Below are 7,694 nucleotides of genomic sequence, written 5' to 3'. Positions count from 1 at the left end.
TGGTCGGCGTGGACTGAAGGCCCTGTTTCTGCATTGCATCTCTAAAGTTTAAACACTAAATATATTATCTATCCATTTCCCACAGAGATGCTGCTTGAACGCTGAGTTACTCCAGCACTTTATGTTTTACTCAAATATGGGTAAGATTGTTTTATGACATGACTCTCAATGAATAATCTTTGTGTTTAGGTTTATAACTTGGGCGGAGCACCAAGGCAAATTCCTTGTATGTGAATACTTGGCCAATAAACATTCATTCATTCATAACTTGCACTTAAATGTGCTGTCCCTGTTTCAGACGATAGACACAAAAAGCTGGAGTAACTCAGCGGATCAGACAGCATCTCTGGAGAAACGTCGCCTACTCCAGCTTTTTGTGTCTATCTTCAGTTTAAGCCAGCATCTGCAGTTCCTTCCAACACGGCCTTGTTTCAGTTCCCCGTTCCTGCCTTCCCCCCATATCCCCTGACTCCGCTATCTTTAAGAGCCCTATCTGGCTCTCTCTTGAAAGTATCCAGAGAACCTGCCTCCACCGAGGCAGAGAATTCCACAGACTCGCCACTCTCTGTGAGAAAAAGTGTTTCCTCGTCTCCGTTCTAAATGGCTTACTCCTTATTCTTAAACTGTGGCCCCTGGTTCTGATCTCCCCCAACATCGTGAACATGTTTCCTGCCTCTAGCGTGTCCAAACCCTTAACAATCTTACATGTTTCAATGAGATGCCCTCTCATCCTTCTAAACTACCTCAGTGCCTCGAGCAGCATTTCCTGAGGTAAATAGATATTCTCTCTGCTTCTGGCTATTTACATCCTGGCCAGTACTGGTGTAATGTGGATGGAGTCATGATGCAGTCGAATCAGACCCATCCCACCAATTCCGATGAAGATGCCCCATCTAAGAGCTATATTTAAGAGGGAGTTAGATGTGGCCCTTGTGGCTAAGAGGATCAGGGGGTATGGAGAGAAGGCAGGTACGGGATACTGAGTTGGATGATCAGCCATGATCATATTGAATGGCGGTGCAGGCTCGAAGGGCCGAATGGCCTACTCCTGCACCTAATTTCTATGTTTCTATCTAAGCTAATCCCATTTCGCTGCATTTGGCCCACATTCCTCAGCCATTTCTATCCATGCACCTGTCCAAATATATTTTAAAAGTTGTTGTTATACCTACCACAATTACCTCCTCTGGCAGCTTAATCCATATGCCCACCATTTTCTGTATCAAAATGGTGCCCCTCTTTCCCATTACCGGTAAATCTGTCCCCTCTTACCTTAAACCTACGCCCTCTACTTTTTGGTTTCCCCTGCCGTGGGTAAAGGATTGTGCATCCATCCTCATGCCCCTCATGATTCCATAGCTCTTCAGCGTACAATGCTCCAAGGAATAAGATCCTCGCTTGCCTAATCTCCATATGGCTCAGGCCCTCGTGTCCTGGTAGGATCTTTGAAAATCCCCGCACTCTTTCCAGCTTAATAGTATCTTTTCCGAAAGCAGGGTGACCAAAACTGAACACAATATGCCAAGAGTGGCCTCACTAAACCGTATAGCATAACAACATCCCAACATTAGGCGGCGCAGCGGTAGTGTTGCTACCTTATAATGCCAGGCACCCAGGTTCGATCCTGACCACGGGTGCTGTCTGCACGGAGTTTGTACGTTCTCCATGTGACTGTGTTGGGTTTCTCCGGGTTCTCTGGTTTTTCCCCCACCCTTCAAAGGCGTACAGGTTTGTTTGTTAATTGACTTCTGTAAATTGTAAATTGTCCCCAGTGTGAAGGATAGTGATTGTGTACGGGGTGAACTATAGACTCGGTGAGCCTGTATCTCTAAAACACGAAATACACTGTAGAAGCTCAATATGCCAAAAACCTTCTTCACATTCCTATCTTCCTGCAACACCACACTCAGGGAACTATGTACTTGTACTCGAAGATCCCTCTGCTCTACAACTGCTCCCCTGGCCCCCACCATTCACCATGAAGGTCCTGCTCTGGTTAGACCTCCTAAAATGCAACACCCCACACTTAGAATAATACAGCACAGATGCAGGCTGACTGATGCCCTATCCTATTTGCTTGCATTTGGCCCATATGCCACCATATTACATAGAAACATAGAAACATAGAAATTAGGTGCAGGAGTAGGCCATTCGGCCCTTCGAGCCTGCACCGCCATTCAATATGATCATGGCTGATCATCCAACTCAGTATCCCGTACCTGCCTTCTCTCCATACCCCCTGATCCCTTTAGCCACAAGGGCCACATCTAACTCCCTCTTAAATATAGCCAATGAACTGGCCTCGACTACCCTCTGTGGCAGAGAGTTCCAGAGATTCCCGTCCATGTCCAAACATCTCTTAAAAACTGCCGTAATATCTTCCACCACTACCTCCAATTTGTTGCAGAGGCTATCCATGTGGCAAGACATGGAGACAGAGTGGTAAAGAAGGCATATTGGATGCTTTCCTTCATCAGTTGAGACATTGAATATAGTCATGATACAGCTTTATAGGATTTTAACAGACACAAAGCTCTGGAGTCACCAAGCAGGTCAGGCAACATCTCTGGAGAACATGGATAGGTGACGTTACAGGTCAGGACTCTTCCTCAGACTGATTGTGAGATCGCAGGAAGAGAGTTGAGGGCAGGACCAAGGTTGGCAAATGATAGGTGGATACAGCTGAGGGGTACTTTTGATCAGCAGATGATTGGACTGAGGCCAGAGTTGAAAAGCCAGACAACAGTGTGAGATATTGAGTAGGAATAGAAGAGATGTGAATTATGAAGCTAGATGAAGGAATACAGAGGGAAGGGATCAAGGGGACGGAGAAGTAGGGGCAAATCCAAGGTGGGACATGGGAAAGAGAGTGGGGAAAGAAGGGGGTTGTTTGTAGATTAGTTACTGAAAATTGGAGAATTCAATGTTCGAACTGTTAAGCCCCCGTCCCACTTAGGAGACCTCAACAGTAACCTCTGGTACCTTGCCCGCCACCCAAGGTTTCCATGAGGTCACCGGAGGTTTTGGTCACTCTCCCTAATGGTCGAAAGTGGTTTCCGCGTAGTCGAGGCTTCATCTCGGTTGCTGCTATTTTTTCATCATGATTAAAACCGGCCTCAACTAAAAATAGGTTGCCGTTTTAAAAATGGATCATTTTTTAGTTGCAGGTCTAGTCGAAGCCGGTTTTCTTCATAGTCGAGGAAGGTTTTCAACATGTGCGTAGGAGGTTGCAGGTCACCTCAACCTTGATTATTTTTTGGGTGGCGGGCAAGGTCACCAGAGGTTGCTGTTTAGGTCTCCTAAGTGGGACAGGGGCTCTATCCTGGCCGAACATGAGCTGTTGTTCCTCCAGGTTGCATGTGGGCTCCATTATGCAATGCAGGAAGCTAGGGACAGCAAGGTCAGTACAGGAATGGGAATGGGAGCTAAAATTGCTAGCAATCGGGAGATCCAGCAGATCTTGGTGGACCGAGTGCAAATGCTTGGTGAAACGATCGCCTCGTCCATGCTTCGTCTGACCAATGTACAGGAGGTTACAGTGGGAACACTGGTTGCAGTAGATGAAGTTAGAAGAGGTGCATGTTAACCTCTGTCTTAACTGGAAGGACTGCTTAAGTTCCTGGATGGCAAAGGGGCAGGTGTTACATCTCCTGCAGTCGCGGGGGAATGTACCTGGGGAAGGGGGTGGTTTGGGTGGGTTGAGTAAAGCAAAGAGTTGGGGAGAGAGCACTCTCTGTGGAAGGCAGAAATGGGCGGGGATGGGAAGATGTGACATATGGTGTGACCACGTTGAAGGTTGCAGGAATGATGTGTTGGACGCAGTGGCTGGTGGGGTGAAAGGTAAGGACCAGGAGAAGTCTATCCTTATTTCTTCTGGGGGGGGGGGGGGGGGGAGTGAGACGAGGACTATGAGACTTGGAGGAGATACAGGTGAGGGATCCATCTATGACAGTGGGGGCGGGGGGGGGGGGTGAACCATATTTTCTAAATAAAGAGGACATCTCAGATGTCCTAGGATGGGAAGCCTCAGAGTTGAGATAACCATATAACAATTACAGCACGGAAACAGGCCATCTCCACCCTTCTAGTCCGTGCCGAACACGTATTCTCCCCAAGTCCCATACACCTGCGTTCAGACCATAACCCTCCATTCCCTTCCCATCCATATAACTATCCAATTTATTTTTAAATGATAAAAACGAACCTGCCTCCACCGCCTTCACTGGAAGCTCATTCCACACCGCCACCACTCTCTGAGTAAAGAAGTTCCCCCTCATGTTACCCCTAAACTTCTGTCCCTTAATTCTCAAGTCATGTCCCCTTGTTTGAATCTTCCCTACTCTCAGTGGGAAAAGCTTATCCACGTCAACTCTGTCTATCCCTCTCATCATTTTAAAGACCTCTATCAAGTCCCCCCTTAACCTTCTGCGCTCTAAAGAATAAAGCCCTAACTTGTTCAACCTTTCTCTGTAACTTAGTTGCTGAAACCCAGGCAACATTCTAGTAAATCTCCTCTGTACTCTCTCTATTTTGTTGACATCCTTCCTATAATTAGGCGACCAAAATTGTACACCATACTCCAAAATTGGCCTCACCAATGCTTTGTACAATTTTAACATTACATCCCAACTTCTATACTCAATGCTCTGATTTATAAAGGCCAGCACACCAAAAGCTTTCTTTACCACCCTATCTACATGAGATTCCACTTTCAGGGAACTGTGCACAGTTATTCCCAGATCCCTCTGTTCACCTGCATTCTTCAATTCGCTACCATTTACCATGTACGTCCTATTTTGATTTGTCCTGCCAAGATGTAGCACCTCACACTTATCAGCATTAAACTCCATCTGCCATCTTTCAGCCCACTCTTCCAACTGGCATAAATCTCTCTGTAGACTTTGAAAATCTACTTCATTATCCACAACCCCACCTATCTTAGTATCATCTGCATACATACTAATCCAATTTACCACACCATCATCCAGATCATTGATGTATATGACAAACAACAGTGGACCCAACACAGATCCCTGTGGCACCCCACTAGTCACTGGCCTCCAACCTGACAAACAACCATCCACCATTACTCTCTGGCATCTCCCATTCAGCCACTGTTGAATCCATCTTGCTACTCCTCCATTAATCCCCAACCATTGAACCGTCTTAACCAACCTTCCGTGAGGAACCTTGTCAAAGGCCTTACTAAAGTCCATGTATACAACATCCACCGCTTTACCCTCATCAATTTCCCGAGTAACCTCTTCAAAAAATTCAAGAAGATTAGTCAAACATGACCTTCCAGGCACAAATCCATATTGACTGTTCCTAATCAGACCCTGTTTATCCAGATGCTTATATATATTACCTCTAAGTATCCTTTCCATCATTTTGCCCACCACTGACGAGATGCATCATAACCAACCTCTCAAAGCATTTCTTCACCACTGACATTAGCGCCATTGAGGCATGTCACCTAACTCTTCTTGGTTATTTTTAAACACTGTCCTTTTTAAAACTGCTGGGTGCCTCACACCTCAGTAAGGAGAGGTTGGTGGTCTCCAGCCAGTTGGTCTGTGCAGATTTTAAAACCATTACACCAGGTACACCAGTGTGACCGAATGATTTCCGATGGTGCAGGCTCATGAAGAGACCATCCTCTGGCATTGGCCTCAGTGACTGAGGTTACATATCCTTGCAAGAAGTGATGGCAAGTAAATGGAGGTCGCTGAGGATGCAGTTTGGGTGAGTGAATTTAGTGAGACTGTGCAATATAGTGAAAAGGATAATGTCAAAATGTATAGTATAGTGTAGTGTAGTATAATATAGAGTAATATATTATGAAAATATATATAGTGAAAATAATAACCAGCGTCTCCGAGATCCACAGGAATCCCATTTTCCAGTATTCCTGTAGCCTTCTGCACCCTGGCACAGTGGCACACAGCTGTTAGAGCTGCTGCCTCACAGCACCAGACACCCAGGTTCGATCCTGACCTCAGCTGCTTTCTATGTGGAGTTTACACGTTCACATCGGAACATAGAAAATAGATGCAGGAGCAGGCCATTCACCGCTTTGACCCAATAGGATCATGGCTGATCATCCAAAATCAGTACCTCGTTCTGGCTTTTCCCCCATATCCCTTGATTCCCTTAGCCCCAAGAGCTTAATCTAACTCTCTCTTAAAAACATCCAGTGAATTGGCCTCCACTGCCTTCTGTGGCAGAGAATTCCACAGATTCACAACTCTCTGGGTGACATTTTTTTTCCTCCTCTCAGTCCTAAATGGCTTCCCCCTTATTCTTAAACTGTGACTCATGTTCTGGACTTCAACATGGGGAACATTTTTCCTGCATCTAGCCTGTCCAATCCTTTAAGAATTGTATATGTTTCTATAAGATCTCCTCTCATCCTTCTAAATTCCAGTGAATACTAGCCCAGTCGACCCATTCTTTCATCATATGTCAGTCCCCGCCATCCTGGGAATTAACCTGGTGAACCTACGCTGCACTCCCGCAATGGCAATAATGTCTCCAAATTAGGAGACCAAAATTGCACACAATACACCAGGGCCCTGCACAACTGTAGTAGGACCTCCTTGCTCTGAAACTCAAATCCTCTTGCCATGAAGACCAACATACCATTAGCTTTCTTCACTAACTGCTGCTTACTGATCCCCTCTCAATCTCCTAAATTCCAGAGAGTATAAACCAAGTCTATCCAGTCTTCATAAGACAGTCCTGACATCCCAGGAATCAGTCTGGTGAACCTTCTCTGCATTCCCTCTATGGCAAGAATGTCCTTCCTCAGATTTGGAGACCAAAACTGTACGCAATACTCCAGGTGTGGTCTCACCAAGACCCTGTACAACTGCAGTAGAACCTCCCAGCTCCTATACGCAAATCCTTTTGCTATGAAAGCTATCATACCATTCACTTTCTTCACTACCTGCTGCACCCTCGCCTTCCTCAGTCCCCCTGCTGTCTCCTCCCATCCCCCAGCCTTCGGGCTCCTCCTCCTTTTCCCTTTCTTGTCCCCGCCCACCCCCGATCAGTCTGAAGAAGGGTTTTGGCCCGAAACGTTGCCTATTTCCTTCGCTCCATAGATGCTGCTGCACCCGCTGAGTTTCTCCAGCTTTTTAGTGTGCCTACTTTCAATGATTGGTGTACCATGACACCCAGGTCTCGCTGCATCTCCCCTTTTCCTAGTCGGCCACCATTTAGATAATAGTCAGCTTTCCTGTTTTTGCCACCAAAATGGATAACCTCACATTTATCCACATTATACTGCATCTGCCAAACATTTGCCCAATCACCCAGCCTATCGAAGTCACCTTGCAGTCTCCTAGCATCCTCCTCACAGCTAACACTGCCCCCCAGCTTAGTCATCTGCAAACTTGGAGATATTGCCTTCAATTCCCTCATCCAGATCATTAATATATATTGTAAATAGCTGGGGTCCCAGCACTGAGCCTTGCGGTACCCCACTAGTCACTGCCTTCCATTGTGAAAAGGACCCGTTTACTCCTACTCTTTGCGCCAGCACCGCCATTCACTGTGATCATGGCTGATCATCCACAATCAGTACCCCGTTCCTGCCTTCTCCCAATATCCCTTGACTCCGCTATCTTTAAGAGCTGCATCTAACTCTCTCTTGAAAGCATCCAGAGAACCTGCCTCCACTGCCCTCTGAG

Source organism: Leucoraja erinacea, chromosome 9 (assembly GCF_028641065.1).
Source record: "Leucoraja erinacea ecotype New England chromosome 9, Leri_hhj_1, whole genome shotgun sequence".
In the NCBI taxonomy this organism is placed as follows: domain Eukaryota; kingdom Metazoa; phylum Chordata; class Chondrichthyes; order Rajiformes; family Rajidae; genus Leucoraja; species Leucoraja erinaceus.
Note: the sequence above shows the minus strand (reverse complement) of the source record.